The following is a 16,269-nucleotide window of genomic DNA, read 5'->3' as shown; positions in this document are numbered from 1 at the left end:
TTACCCCTGCAGCACCTGGTCTTCCTAGGTGGTTTCCCATCCAAGTACTAACCAGGCTTGACCCTGCTTAGCTTCCAAGATCTGATGGGATGGGGCTTGTTCAGGGTGGCATTACCGTACACTTGGTCATCTGTTTTAAAATTGTATCCCATCAGTTCCCCTCAAAACTAGGAGAGATTATAGATAAACTGTAGTTTACTAATGTAGGCCAGTAATACAATTTTTATATGGGAAGAAATGCATGTCTAATTTCAATTCTGATCAACAAATACTTAAGTTTAAAACAAAAACAAAGCATTACATGTAAACTACATCACTAGGAGTACCTTTATTATGCATGCCTTTTGCAGTGCTGTAATCATTTATCCCTTCTCCACTGAACTAAAGAACCCATAAGAATAAAGGCTCTACTTATTAAGCTTTGTCAGCCCAATACCTGGCAAAACATCTGGCATACAGTTGAAGCTCCATAAAGTTTTCTTAAATGAATGAATAAATGAATGACTGAATACATGAACAAACAAAGCAACAATACATGGGATTTATAAATGTTGGTTAATTAAAAATTTTAATTAATTTGAATTCTAAGGATGATATAAATAACGTGTAAATAGCATTTTTAAAATGTATTTTAAAAACATATAAAACATTCTTAAGATCTTGTGAAAAATAAAAGATGGTTATAGCAGGAAAAAAATCAAGTTTGCTGTATATTTGAAAAACGTAGTAATAAAATGTTGAATAAAAATGGTACTGCCCTATAGCTAACAGAATTTAAATTCACATCATCTCTGAGAATATTCAGCTTGCCTTTACGTTCCATTTATCCATTATTTCTTTCATGTCTACATTCTAAGTGTTCCAGTGTAAGTCTGATGTTGGCCTTGGTGTTCCATAGGAATGGAAGCATCTCCTTTGAGGAAAACACCTTGGTAAGCTAGATGGGGTCAGGGTGTGGAGCTTGGACAATTCTTCTTGTGAGCTTAGCGTGCAGTGCACAAGAAATAACAATTTGAAGGTAGGGGAGCATAAAGATAAGAGGCAATGAGAGAAGAATGACAGGAAAGAAAAGTAGGCAGTGAAAAATTCCCAACGTCAAGATGGCCAAAGACTTTTTAAAGAACGATGCCTATTAGTAAATTTTTAAAAGTCTGCATTTTTCAATGTAAGTATTCTTCTCTCCAAACCTTTTGGAAAGCATGATGTATTCTACGGCCTTGTTTAGTAGTGAAAGGAGGAAAAATAAAGGTACTGCCATACTTTTCACACCTTTGCAAACACAAAAGCTTTTTAATGAGATAAAATACACTCCAGGAGTTCCAAGGAATAACCACTTGCACTGTGAACAGTGGCCAGTGAATAGTGAATAGTAAAAAGTCAAAAGTATATTTAACATGGAATGACTCAGATAGGTGTTTTCCTCAAAGGAGTCAATCACTTTTTCCCACAGATATACTATAGAAAAATGGCCATGTAGAGAAGAGGTATACAGATTAATGTCTGAATTATAAGACTATTATGGCTTTTATCATTGTTGTTACTACCTCTATAAACTGATCTTAAATGATGTATCATCAGAAATTTAAAGAAAGTACTTTCATTACACAATCAATAAATTTTACATTAATTAAAAATATAAAAGTGTCATTTGCAATAATATATCCTGCTCTAGAAAAATGTTAGATATATATACATGAACTCTTCCTGCTCCCTGCTCAATCCTCTCTCCTAGACCAGGACAGTGTTAGCAACTGTCTTTAAAGTTTCAACATTTACATAATAACTTATTCATATGTACAGGTTATATTAAATATGCTAGGAAAAAGAAAAAACAAGAGTCTATAATATAATAAAAATAAAAGTCACAAAGGATATAAAAAGACATCTGCTGGATGTTTCTGGTCCAGCAGATTGATGAGATCACCACTGTCCTGCCCGGTGACTCTACATATATTGAAAAACTCAGTCTTCCTGTTCTGCCAATCTACAAAGCTGTTAGTAAGAATGCAACCTTAAAAGTTAATACTGGACGTGGTTCCATATTGTAGCAATTAGCATGTCTGCTTTATAGGTAGCAGGTCCTGGGTTCATGCCCCAGTGGAGCCATGGTCCATGGTCTACAGCCATGCCACCCTGAACAAGCCCAATCTCGGGAGCTAAGCAGGGTCGGGCCTGGTTAGTACTTGGATGGGAGACCACCTAGGAACACCAGGTGCTGTAGGCATAAATAACAATAACAACAATAAAGTTAATACTGCTATATCCGTCAGGATCTGTGCTTAGGGCTACATACTATCTCATTTAATCCTCCCAACAGCAATATAAGAAAGGTAATATTAATGCTTTAATTTATAAATAAGTAAACTGAGGTTTCCAAAATCACATAGGTAGTTAAATGGTAGAAATCAGGCCTAAACTCAGTTCAAATAAAATTTGTGAGTGATAGAGGGAGGGGCTTGACAAAAATCACTCAGGAAATTTTCTATAATAAACGACTGGTGAGATTAGTAAGAAATTCTGGAAATAGACTAATGATGGGGAATAGTTTTGAGAGCATTCCCCCCAAAATTTCAATACTTATTTTACATATATTTTAAAAAAAGGTATATTAAGTGTCTCAAAGTAAAATTTAAAGAAAGAATAATAAAGAAAAGTAGCATATAAATAAAATTAACTTTCAAAAGTGATAAAAGAAACATATCATGAACCAGTTTGATTAAAGGGCTGGAAACATTAATAACAATCTGTCCTGTAATTTTGAAGCCAGTTATTAATAACAGAGTCAGCATGATAGCAGCTTGCTAACTCCTCAGAGGCAACAGGCCATAGGGAAGATTCAAAATGGGTAGAAACAATATCTTTTAATTTTGTTTAAGAAAACTCATTTAACCCCACTAAGTTGTAGAGTTACAATCATAACTTTTTAAACATATAAGATCACATCAATTTTTCAAAAAGAATCTACATGAAATTTCAATATTCCTCATTTCTACTAACAAATACAGAAAAACCTCATTAATCAAATATAAACATTCTTATGCTTATATCGAAGTATAAGGATTCTTATAAAATAGGTATATTTTGCAGAATTCTTACAAAATAGAAATTTCTTAATAAAGTACATTACATTTTATTTTAATAATTATATGGGATATCCCAAAATTATCAAATAAATTCCACATCATGTTGAATATCCATAAATTTGGACTGATCAGTAAATTAAATAAGATGTACTACTCTATTTCAAACTGATGACATTCTACCACTTAAAATGTAATAATTCGTCTAAAGCCATGCTACCTTGAACAAGCCCGATATCGTCTGATCTTGGAAACTAAGTAGGGTCGGACCTGGTTAGTGCTTGGATGGGAGACCACCTAGGAAGACCAGGTGCTGTCGGTATAAAAAAAAAACAAAATAAGGGATTATGAGCTGACAAGGTCCTTACAATCTGTGAGGTCAATCAAGGATTGCCTTGCCTAAAAAAAATTAAAATAATTAAAAAATAAAAATAAAAAAATAAAATGTAATAATTGGTCCTTCCACAGCACAAATACTCCTAACATCATTTAAACTGATGTAGAAAATGAATATTTAAACAAGTAACTCACCAGTTGAGTTTTATTAATAATCAATAAGAGAACACTGCCCATAATTAAATCTGTATTAATTATGAAATGGGGTATAAAGGAAATAAATCATTGTGGAGTTAATCATTTGGGACTCCAATACACATGTCTTATGAGGCCATAACTAAAAGTCTGCAATTGAAGGAAACTGCAAAGCACTCTAAGATAACATTTTAATAAAATTCATGTGGTTTTCTAACTAAAATAATTAAACTTCACCACCTAAACTCCCTCTACCAATGCATTTTGTTCAATATGCCATTCAATAATTAATTTGTGCCTTAGCAGTTTAATCCGATGTTTAAAATACACGTTTATAATAAATTATGAAATATTGTGTATGAAATATTAGATATAATAAAACAAATTCTGAAGTTTTCCAGATGCTACATTTTTACTTGCTATTATTTTAACAGTTAAGTTAGTAAGTATATAGAAACATATAATAAATCAGAGCAGTTTTTAGGCAGTGGTAGGTGATGGGCCAAATATTTATAGCTGATAGGGCATGGGAACAGATCAATAAGAAATGTTACTATAACTAATCAAAATGGATAGTGACTGTAAAAAAAATGATATATTATAAATGTGTACTTCCTGAATGACAAACCTAGCTTTAGACAACAAACCCAAATCTGACTTCTAAAACAAGTTAATAACATTTGAAGACATGGTTTTACTATTAATCTACTGCCCTTATACTCCAGAGTAATGGATTCTTCAATTTTCAAAAATTATACACCCCATCAGTAAAAATATTTTGAGCTCTATGTAGATCATTTGTCCATTGGTTCTCATATCTATTCCTACCCTTTGCATGCGTTCTTTTGTGGTGGAACCTGAATACTACATTTCCCAGATGGCTTTGCCAGAATGGGAAGCACTGGCAGAAGTTTTAAGAGATTTTTTTTCTCCCTTCAGCTTTGACACTAGCAATCTCAGCAATGGTGCTTCAGCAGCCTCTGCAGCACAGAACTCTTGGGATCTGGCCATCAAGACCGCTGACTACAGCAATGGCACTGCAGGTGTAGAACAGCAGCAGTCGTCACAGGTGACTGGAAGCTTTAGCAGCCTTGGCAGTACAACAGCTTCAGTGGAACTGTGGACTCCTGGACTCTTGCTGTGTCAGTAGGCGCCTGGCTTCCTGCAAAGCAGTGGCAGTAGTGATTCCAACAGCTACAGTAGCAGCAGCAGTGCTCCAGCTGCCTCGGCATCACAGTGCTTGTAAACTCTGGGTAACGAAACTTTCCCTTGCTTTCTGTAGGTACTCACTGATAAATAACATTGCCACCTTCTTTTCCTACCACCAGACTTTCCAACACTTTTGTAACAAGTTCCCTAAATTAAGGTCACTCTGTTTTGAATCATATCTGTTTTACTGATTGGGCACTGGTTAATATAAGCCTATATAATTATTTATAAATCATAGACATATACTATTATAAATATAGAACATATGAAGCAATAGACATTTTAAAGGATGGGATAAACAAGAATTACACAATACTTAAAATTTTAATTTTGTTGTATTTATCAACAATATTAAAACATCTTTGCTCTCACTAAATAACAAATGTTTAGATAGAGTAATTTGATTAAATATTTGTCATTCTTTATATCTTGGCTTGATTTTATACTTTGCGAAACAGTCATTTGAAAATCTGGTACCATGTTCAGGTAATTGTGATACTTAGCTATAATGGTTGTCATGGCAAGGAAAAAGCCTCACAAAATAGTAGACCCAAATGGAAGAAGAGAATCATTGGCTGTGTTTATTAAATCACAATACTCAATTTTCAATCCCAACCACCAAATATGTAAAAGATTTTGTTGGAATTTGGCTAGTAAGTTTCCCCCTTCCCAGATGTCAGTCATTCTTATAAATTAGGAGGCATATGTATCATTTTTATTTTTTAACAAAAGAATTTAGAAATCAATTTAAAGATTTCATTCAGAAGATTTGAAAACAAGTTATAAAATTCTGTTCCAAGTATTCAGGTACAGTTTTATACAGTTTTTAAATTATACAGAAACTAGAGTTTTACAATTACATTGGTTTTGGCAAGAAAATCACATTATAATGAAAATAATGACAAACATTCAATATGAAAATGTTCTCTCCATAAAAATGGGTCTTTCAGATTCATTGTCAGTATCATTACTTTAAAAAGAGAGATAAAGTATGTTTCTTTTTTTCCCAAATATATATGGTATAGGGCACAGTAATATCAGTTGCCTGTCATCACAGAAGAGGTCAGAAAAATAGAACTCTTTGTCACTGTGTAAAAGAAAACTGCATGACTACCATATATTTGATATTGTTTCTCAACAGTCTGCCACTGACCAACCAGGGCACCATAAGTGATGCAAATACTCATGGCCACATTCGATCTTATTACAAAGTATTGTAAAGATTCTACTAAAATTTTAATGTTCTTCCAAATTTGATTGTTTTCTACTACATGTTAAAGTTTTTTTGATGAGTCAATCGCACCTTTTATTGAGTACCTACCTACTCTATGCCAGGCCCTGGGGTTACAGCATGGAACATGAAACAAAGAAAAAAAGCTTTTATTTAAAAAAATACAACAAATTTATCACAGCAATGATATCCTACAGTACTTGTGTATACTTTTGATTTCAATTGATTTGCTAAAATAGCTGGCTTATAAATGGTAAGTGAATTTCATGTGTAAAAGCAGCTCTGTAACGTTATCTGAAAATCTTTTTTCCATTCCAACCAAACTAGCCACTCTAACACTCCAAAACTATGTTAACATAGTTTTTTCATAATGCATTGTTTTACTTAGAGAGTACTTTAATCCTTAGCTGGTATCTTCTCCAATTGTCCTTTTAGTGATTCATAAAATCAGTTATTTGTGTTATTTAAGTTAAACCTAACAAATACTATTGGCTGAAATATCAGAAATATTGGTACTTTTATTTAACTATAAAGTAAACCTTTCGGACTATATAATTTGTTCAAATACTTTTCTTTAAATCTTCGGAAATGTTTTCTATGCATTTTTGAACGGCATTTGCTGACAAATAAATGTGATATAGTTGACATATTTCAGCCATTTTTGCTGTTAGGGAAGAATAGTGTTTCCAATGGTATATGTGCTTGTCTTTTCCTATTCAGTAAAAAAAAATCCACAAAAGTCTTTTAAACATTAATGACTGTAAAGTTTGGGCTAAGTGTCATGTGACATTAAATATTACTTGTTTCATAATCTGGATAGTTAGATTTTCATGTCTTACCAATGAGCTGGCTTTCTACCATCTCATTTACTATACCTCAAAGTATGCCATACACTGAGGGTGAGGTTCATCCTTAATGAGAGTGAATATAAATCCATATTTAAATAGATGCCACAAAGAAGGCAGAGTAATCAGAGTGGAGGTCGTTTCACAAACTATATAAATAGACATTTCAAGTACACATTCACTGTACACTTGAAACTAATAATAAAATGAAATGGTAAAAAAAACAGACTACTTGATCATTATATTTGGTCTTATTACGGAATATGATTAAATCATCAGTTTTTACTTTGTAGTGTAGCTGACAAAGTATTCATAATATGTATTAGAGATATTCTTGTTCAAATGTGCTTGGATTATTAGTATTATCTTTATTCTACTGGGTTTTTTTTTCAGTTGTCTGTTTTCTAAGAGTTGGCTTAGTTAAAACAGATAATGTAATCCATCTGTGGCTCCTCATAACAAAGTACAGATAAAATTTAGCACCTCCAAATCTTAAAGCAAATCAACTCCCATTCTCCCCTCACAATGCTTTAAACAACTTACAATGCATATAAATGATACTTTGACATTGCCAGCAACAATCTACATATTAAATATCAGTAAACTTTAATTACTTAGGTTTTAAAATTTAAAAATATATAAAAAATTTGATATCTCCTCAAACTATAATACATCATCTTACATATTTCTAGAGTGCATACACACTACTTTTGAGACCTCAGTTCTATAGCATGGGCTTTGCACGCAGATCTGAATAATACTTACTGGCTATATATCCTTTAGCAAGTTATTTATCCATCTCGTATAGATCATCTATAAAATTAGAATAGAAATAACGATCGCACAGAGTTGTTTTGATGATTAAATTTGATTGACAATAACAACATAATATTTGTTGAGTGCTTACAAAGTGCAAGACACTATTTAAAGCACATTAAATGCATTAATTTTTGGAGTATAATGTCTACAAATAATGAACACAATAAAAAATTAGTTGTCTTTCCCAGGAAAGAGAGAAATTCGACAAAATAAGGAACATTTATTAGGGCAAACAGTTGGTTGTTTACATGCCTATCTCTTCCACAAAACTTCAAGGTTCCTGGAGGCAGTCATGTTATGGCCATCCCTGTGTCTTAATAGAGTGCAAAGTACAATACTTGGAAAGTGTTAAGTGCTCAATAATGTTTTTTTAACGAATGTACATAGGGTGCCACCATAACTTAATGTTTATTGTTTGTAAAAATGCTGGAAACTCTATTACTGACAGGAGCATTGCTTGCAAAACATGCTTATGTTTTCATACATATTCCATTATACCTTTTCAGGAAGCATAACACTCCCCAGAGCTTTTGAAAATACAATAACCCTTGATTATTAGTATTAACACATGGAAAGTAAGGAATGGATAATCAAAAAATAAGTTCTATTTGGATTTTGAAAAGTTTCCATATTTACATGAGTATTGATATGCTTAATGTTCTATAAAAAAGAATACACTTCCAACAAAATAAGCTGCACTGTGAAGCACTGACTTAGAAAGAAATTGAATGCAATTTAGTTTCTGTGATTTTTCCTCTTAACACCTCTTTGTAACCTACACCACCACTTTGGTTACTCCAGCTACGTGGAACTTGCCTTTTCTCAGACTCTCCTCAAAGATAAGAAATGCTTAAATGTTGGTTTCCATAGGGATATTTTCTGCATAAAGTAGGCAATTCTAATCAATTACTCTGAAATCATGATTACCTAGGTATTACCAAAAGCATTTGAAATGTATTTTGAAATATACCATTTGCTTCACTAAAATTCAGAATTGATTTTTTATAAAGTATTTTATTAAATTTGAACTATATTACAAACCATTGATATTCTTCATTACTTTTTTCAGATAAGAAACCCGAGGTCACTTGTGATATACATTTAGTTATTTAATCACATCTGAAATCTCACAAAGTTTTCTATACAACTCATAGTGCTGTTGTAAAGAAAAATAATCAAATAATTCTTGAAATATTAGGAGAAAGTAAAAGGAGGAATAATAAATGTATGACATCATTGTATCTTAATGAGAACCTGAAAGATTAACTTTTTAGCTCACTCTTAATTACTCGTGGATAGGTGTACAGGAGGCAATGTTTTGGTAGTAATAATATGAACTTTAAAGTCAAAGAAGCCCAGATTTGAATCGAGCTTCACATTCACTAGTTGTGACCTGAAATAAGTTACTCATTTCCCTAAATGTCAGTTTTCTCATTAGGAAAAAGTGGGGCAAAAGTATTAAATGAAAACAAATATAAAGTATTTGACCCTTAGCAAAAATTCATTAAATTATAATCTATTTCTCCTCTTCTATCTGAAACAGAGGTTCTCAATTTATGGATGTCTTCATCAACAATTTATATTTGTCTGTCACATAACAGCTTATAAAATTTTTTCAACTACAGAATTTAATCCTTACTGCCAATCTATGAAGTAATTTGACATTATCCTAATTTTTCACAGTAATGAACTGAGCTTCAGAAGTAGTAAATTATTTGTATTAAGAACTTCTAAGCAGTAAGTTATAAAATTGAACTTTCACTTACCATTCCATCAAGCCTGGTTTCCCAACCACTAACAAAATGTCCTAGCCAGAATTAACAAACAGAATGCTTTATATTATCTATGATAATAGGTATTATTAAACTATTTACCTAGGCCCACAGTGAAGTAAGGACATAGTCACATTATTATCATTTGTGGTTCCATGATCTGAGAATTTAGTTGTCAAAATATACTTTTTTAATACTTTCTAGGAAAATAGCTTTTAGGGAAAAACATGGAGTTAAGGAAGATATGCCCATATGAAAACTTACAGTAGAAGCCATTTCGCAATATGTACATATATGAAATCATCACGTCGTAATCCTTAAAAAAATTACCTTGTAAAGTTTAAGTATATATAATTTTTATTTGTCAATCATACCTCAATAAAACTGGGGAAACTTTTTATAAAAATATAAAAGTATACATTATCTTTAAAAATAAAGTTTCTCTAAGTACTGAAAACATACACTTAATTTCTGTGTGCTTTTTTGTATTTTCAATACTTTATAGTATATATTATATTTATAAAAACATCTTAATAAAATAATTACCTATTCATCAAAAACAAAACACAAAATATTACTGACAAATAGGTATACCTAAAATATTGGATGATCCATTAAGATCACCATTCATCTAACCAACTGTGAGAGAATAACTGATTAATCACTTACATGCGCATAATACTGAAGACTACATTTATAGAATCATGTATTTGAGTCCCCAGCTTCTCTTGTAACTGTTTATTACCAACTAGGAGGAAATAAGAACATAAAAGTTGAAGGTGTGTGTGGATTCTAGATTCAGACTGCTTAAGTTCAAATCTTGCCCCAACTGCTTTAGAGAAGTCCCTCAATATTATTGAGCTTTTTGTCCTCATCTTTAAAATGGGGGAAATAAAAGTACTATAACACCGGGCTTTTGTGATGACTAATGCCATAATTTAAGTATTGGTAATAAGTAGCACTTATCAAGCATTTTACCATATGACCGACACTATGTTAATATTTTACATATACCATATCAATTAATCATCACAACTCTATAAGTACTATTACTACACCTTTTACAATTGAGAAAAGCGAGGTCCAAAGTCCCACAATTAGTACACCAAACCAGTATTTAAATCCAGCAAACTAATTCAAGAGTATGAACCCTTAGATGTAAAACTTAATAAACTCAATGGCAAGCATACAGTAAGCATTTAATAAACCTCAGCTTGTGTCTTTGCATTCTTTTCTACTTTACCTAAGTGTCAACTTCTATTTTAACAGTTCCAAAGTGAATGAAGTAGACCTCAAATATTTCAATTTCATGATTCCTTGCTCTTACCCTACTCAACGCCATCATTCTAAAAGAGATTATTGAGTGAGAGGGAGAAAAGGGGAGAGAAAGACACAGAGACAAAAGAGAATACGAGCACTAAATTGTGAATTACTTATTTAGGGTTACTAAAAAGGATCAGATTTCTATATGGAACTTAACTAATAAAATTCAATAGTAGAGTTTCAGTTTCTGGTTTCACATGTAAGGAGTTTGGAAACTGTCACTCTGTCCTAACAACAAATAAAAGGCAATATCGAGAAAATACTTGCAAAATATACATCTGATAAAGAACTGTTATCATACAATCCAGAAATTGTGCTCCTTGGTGTTTACCCAAAGGAGCTGAAAACTTAACTCCACACACACAAAAACAATTACGAAGATGTTTATAGCAATTTTATTCACAACTGCCAAAACTTGGAAACAAAAGCGATGCCATTCAGTAGGTGAATGGAGAAACAACTGTGGCATATCCAGATAATGGAATATGATGCCATGCTAAAAAGAAATGAGCTATCAAGCCACCAAAAGACATGAAGGAAGCCTAAATGCATATTACTAAGTAAAAAAAAAAAAGTCAATCTGAAAAGGCTACATACTATGATTCCAACTATATAACATTCGGGAAAAGGCAAAATTATGGAGACAGTAAAAAGGCCAGTGGTTTCCAAGGGTGGAGTGGGGCAGAGATGAATAGGCATAGCATAGAAGATGTTTAGGGCAGTGAAAATACTCTGTATGACATTATAATGATGGATATATGGCACTGTACATTTGTCTAAACCAATAGAATATACAACACTAAGAGTGAATCCTAAAAAAAAAAAAAGACTTTGGGTGATTATGGTGTGCTAATGTTGGTTCATCCCTGGGGTAAAAATGTAGTATTCCTGGTGAGTGATGTTGATAATGGGAAAGGTTTATGTGTGTGTGTGTTGGGCAGGGATATTTGAGAGATCTAAGTACCTTCCTCTCAATTTTATTGTAAACTTATAACTGCTTTAAAAATACAAAGTCTTTAAATGCAGTGTATTAACCTGGATGGGACCCTAGAACAGAAAAGCACATTAGTTAAAAACTAAGGCAATCTGAATAAACTACAGACTTTAGTTAATAATATGTTCATACTGGTTTATTAATCATGGCAAATGTATCATACTAATACAAAATAGAAATAAAGAAAATTGAGTGTAGAATATATAAGAACTTTCCATACAATGTTCTCACTTTTTTTTTTTTTTGTAAATCTAAAGTAAATTAAAAATTCAATTTAAAAAAGTCAGTGGGAGTTTGGGGAATGCAAACATACAACGACAAGACCTGAAAGAGATGAGATCATCAGTATACATTTAAGTTAGACAGGGGCAAATAACAGTGTCACAGTCCCTTAATCTAGGAAAGGCATTAAAAAAAAAAAAAAAGCTTTGAATGGATAAAAATCCCCAAATGAGAAAACAAAGAGAATTTCAGATTAGAAGGTTTTCACGAGTGAAATAACTGTCAAGTCATTAAGCTAGTTCATGAGAATGCTGGGACTAAAAACTCATGACTTTCAATCCAGTGTTCTTTCTACTACAACTGATTGGTGCAAGAGAACATATTTGACTGCAGGCAGTAAGTACATTGAAAAAAAAAAAAGTGACAAAATGGAAAGTCTCTGAGTCAGACTCAAGCCAGTATGGCAAGGAACAGCTACAATTTCAAAATGACTTTAACCAGAAAAGAAACTAGAGATTTGAAAAAGGATGAAACTTCAAAATTAATGGGAAGTGATGACAGGCTTCCCTGCTTGGTAGTCTCACATCTGAGTTTTTGACTTTAAGGTAATAATTCAAAGTGTTTTAAAGCTTGAACTAACCATACTAAATAACGTAAAATTATAACCTGTTGAGATAAGGGCAATTTTATAGTCTGTGCCCTGAAATTCCCTGAATTCATAACAAACCCATCTGTTGGTTGAGCTAGTTTATTATTGACTAATTTAAAATCATTTTAGTTACGAAAAATTTCAAGCATACGACATAGTACATAATAAATACATTATCTTATATCCATTATCCAATTGTGATAATGTACATTTACTTTTCATATTGCCACCACCACTCTTGTTTTCCAGATGACTGAACTAATTTAAGATGAAGAAGAGAACCATCTCCAGAAAAACGAAAAAGAATGGAAGCAATATTTTCAGCTATCAATTGATACTTGATCCAGAAAGATTCCAGACTGTGAGGCAAATAAATACAAGAGTCAGGAATAATAAAGCAAAAGTCTGTTAGAGAGAGAGTCTAAATATGTTATTTGACAATCATTGGAACCTCTTTGGTGAAGGAGGGTATTTTAAAGAAATACTGTCCAACATGTTTTGGTTTGTCACAAAGAAGTAGGACAAGAAAGATTGTAAAGATTTGTTGGGATTACAGTTTCCAAAGACTGGTTTATCTGTGAAGTATGAAAAAATTAATTTCACTGACTTTAAAGTCACATAATGTCAACCTACTATATAGTTCAATAAACATCTATCAAAGAACAGAACAGTTTGCACTATTTACAAAATTTCAGTATTACCAAATCTGTTTATTTTCAAAGCTATTTTTACAGTATAAATAAAATAGCTTATTCCACATAAGGTCTCTTTATGTGTTTGAGAAAGTTTTCCCATTTTTTGATTTTGAGATTTTAAATTAGAATATAAAGTGACCTTGTCAAGTTCAGTGGTCTTTTTTGTAATCTAATGAAACAATGTATTCCTAGGCCTTAGAGGATTCTTCTGAGCATTTAGAATCTCACTTTAGTTTCATGTTCAAATGTTACAGGCAGAAACTGTTAGAACCTGGCTATGCAGCAAAATACAAGCATATCTACAACATCTTCATTGAAAAGAAAATGTGAACAAGGTCACGCCGAACTGTCTCAATTTTAATCATGGCACCAAAGACAAAAATCAGCAAGTAGAGATGGGAGATGATAAAAAGGGGAAGGTAAAAAAAAAAAAAAAAAAAAATCCAACATACAGGTTCTTTTTCTCAAATCTGGGTCCTGTCAATTGACGTTTAAATTGCAAATCCAATGAACAGAGACTGTCTTATTCTCTTCTCTATTTTCATTAGCAAATGTTAGCATATGGCGGTCTCTTGCTCTGTGCTCCTTTAAATTAAATTTTTTTAAAAAATGTCCTCAATCAAAAATATTCCTTCCTATGTTCCATGTAAGTCAAGTTAAATTATATCTCTGTACAACTACCTCTGAGAAGTGTCTTGGTTCTCTACAAATTTTAATTCATTCAAAAGGTATCATAACCACATAATGCCTTTATGTGCTCTGTTTCTCCATAAAGTCTAATCTCTTGCTTTTCCAACGAACATTTGTCTATAAAGACCACCCTCACACATTCTGTTCTTTTTTCTGTCCACACATTTCTACAACTGCTATACGTATTTCTTTCCCTTATAGATTATATCCCATTTTAAGTACCTCTGTGTCTATCCCCTACTGACAGTCACCGTTCCACAAGCCTACATTCACATAGCTAGATCACTTTCCAACTAACTGCTTACCCTTCTAAATTTTGCCTCCTCCACACACTAATTTCCAATATCAAACATCCACTCTTGAGGCAAAAACATATCAATTAAAATGTCAGGGCCTAATAATTTATCTCAAAACTCCCATCGCTGTGAATAAACATCCACAATTTTCCATAACTTTCTTTTTTCCCCCACAAATTTCTAACTCCTTGCTCCTTTCCAAATGATCCGTCACAGGCTAGTTCTATGTGCCATGTCATCATACACCACTCCCTATTGCATCTACTGCAGGTCAGAGAAAGCTCTTTCCTCTACTTCCTTAAATCTACATCTCCTTAGACATCTTCACTCAACAGAAATATTTGGAGTCTCATATATCAGTTCTTTGTCGCCAATACAGTATTTCTGTGGGTACCTATTTTCATTCCACCCCACAGAAACTTTTAACTTTGCCTTTCACATATTTAACAAATAATACCTAGAACAGCAGATTAATACTTGAATATGCTTTAATATGCATTATTAATAAAACATAACTATTTACCTACATGATCATATATTTTTATTTTAAAAATCAAGGTAGACACAGAATAGTTAACAAAAGAAAAAGTATTCTAGAAACACAAAGGATTAAGAATGGAAGCAGATTAAATTGTAAAAGATAGTCTTTACTAGAAACTTTAAGAAGAATGCTTGTCAATCCTCTGACAAATATGCCACTATACAAGCTCTGGACATCTGCAAAGATAAAAGGTCAAATGAGAGAGGGAGGTTCCACCAGCCAAAGCTAAATATGACCTGAGACCTGATGTCGTGTCACATATACAATCATAATATTTGACTAAAAGTAACAATGAATGAAATAAAAGAGGTTAATAAGTGGAACAATAACAATGAAGTATATTATAATTAACCAATTCTGGGCAACCTTTAGACCGATTTTTTTAAATGACAAAACGCTTTAGCAGTACTTCTCAAACTTTAATGTAGGTATGAATGACTTAAGATCTTGTTAAAATGAAGAGTATGATTCATTAGGTTTGGGATAGGGTTTGAGATTTTACATTCTAAGCTTCCAGGTGATGGGGATGCTGCTGGTTTCACAGACCACATTCTATACCATCTACTGATGTTCAAACACGAGGTCCAAAGAAAGCTAAAAAAGATTGATACTATTAAAGGCAACAATAAATGTAAAGCCTGAAATGTAAGGATTTAAATAAGCAAATACTTTTTATTTGGTCAAGTTAAATTTTAGTTAAAAAAAAAAAACAAAAACAAAAAACAAAAACAAAAAAACTACCAAAGCAGGAAAAAAAAAATAAAACCACCTTGGTCTTGAGCATTGGTGACTTAAAAGAAATTCACACTTACTTAGAAAGATAAGCTAAATAAACTAGCCTGACCACTGAATGGAATGACTGGTACTATATTTTGGATAATTGCTTACAATGTCAAGAAATAATGATTTGATTTCAGCCCATTCCAAAGTGAAGCAGAATATACTGATAAAAGATTCTGGGATTCAGGGTTTACTTCAAAATGAAAGAAACTTTCTTCCTGAGTTACAAGAAATTTAAGGAATATTAAGAAAAAACCACTTAGGTTTCTTGAGGATCATAATATACAGATTACTTGAAGATTTCCTTGTTGTTCTTTATGAAACTGCAACTTCCATTTGGGGAAGCAATCATTGGTGGTTAGAAATTTTCTTGTAAGAGGGCAGAAAAAAGAACAGATTTAAAAGATGACTGGCAATGCATATACCTCTAAGAATGCATAGTGTATTATAAAGTCTTACTGCTCTTGTAACACTAGTATTGCTAAGCAAGAAGAGATAATTTTTTAAAAATCTATTATTGCTATTAATTTCATATTTAATAATCAATACACAAATAGAAAGTGCAAATATGCCTGATCCAATTATTTTATTA

At 32.2% G+C, this 16,269-nt stretch overlaps 1 protein-coding gene and 2 pseudogenes across 2 annotated transcripts in view; 1 reads left to right on the top strand and 2 right to left on the bottom strand.

Annotated features, from left to right (window-relative positions):
- The window catches only part of ZBTB20 (zinc finger and BTB domain containing 20), a 736,649-nt gene that overhangs the window by 703,522 nt on the left and 16,858 nt on the right, over window positions 1-16,269 (bottom strand). The window lies entirely within an intron of this gene.
- On the bottom strand, window positions 4-122 carry LOC118602150 (annotated as a pseudogene).
- On the top strand, window positions 2,116-2,224 carry LOC118601846 (annotated as a pseudogene).

Source organism: Rousettus aegyptiacus, unplaced genomic scaffold (assembly GCF_014176215.1).
Source record: "Rousettus aegyptiacus isolate mRouAeg1 unplaced genomic scaffold, mRouAeg1.p scaffold_m13_p_4, whole genome shotgun sequence".
Taxonomy (NCBI): domain Eukaryota; kingdom Metazoa; phylum Chordata; class Mammalia; order Chiroptera; family Pteropodidae; genus Rousettus; species Rousettus aegyptiacus.
This window is presented reverse-complemented; position numbering and strand designations above follow the sequence as displayed.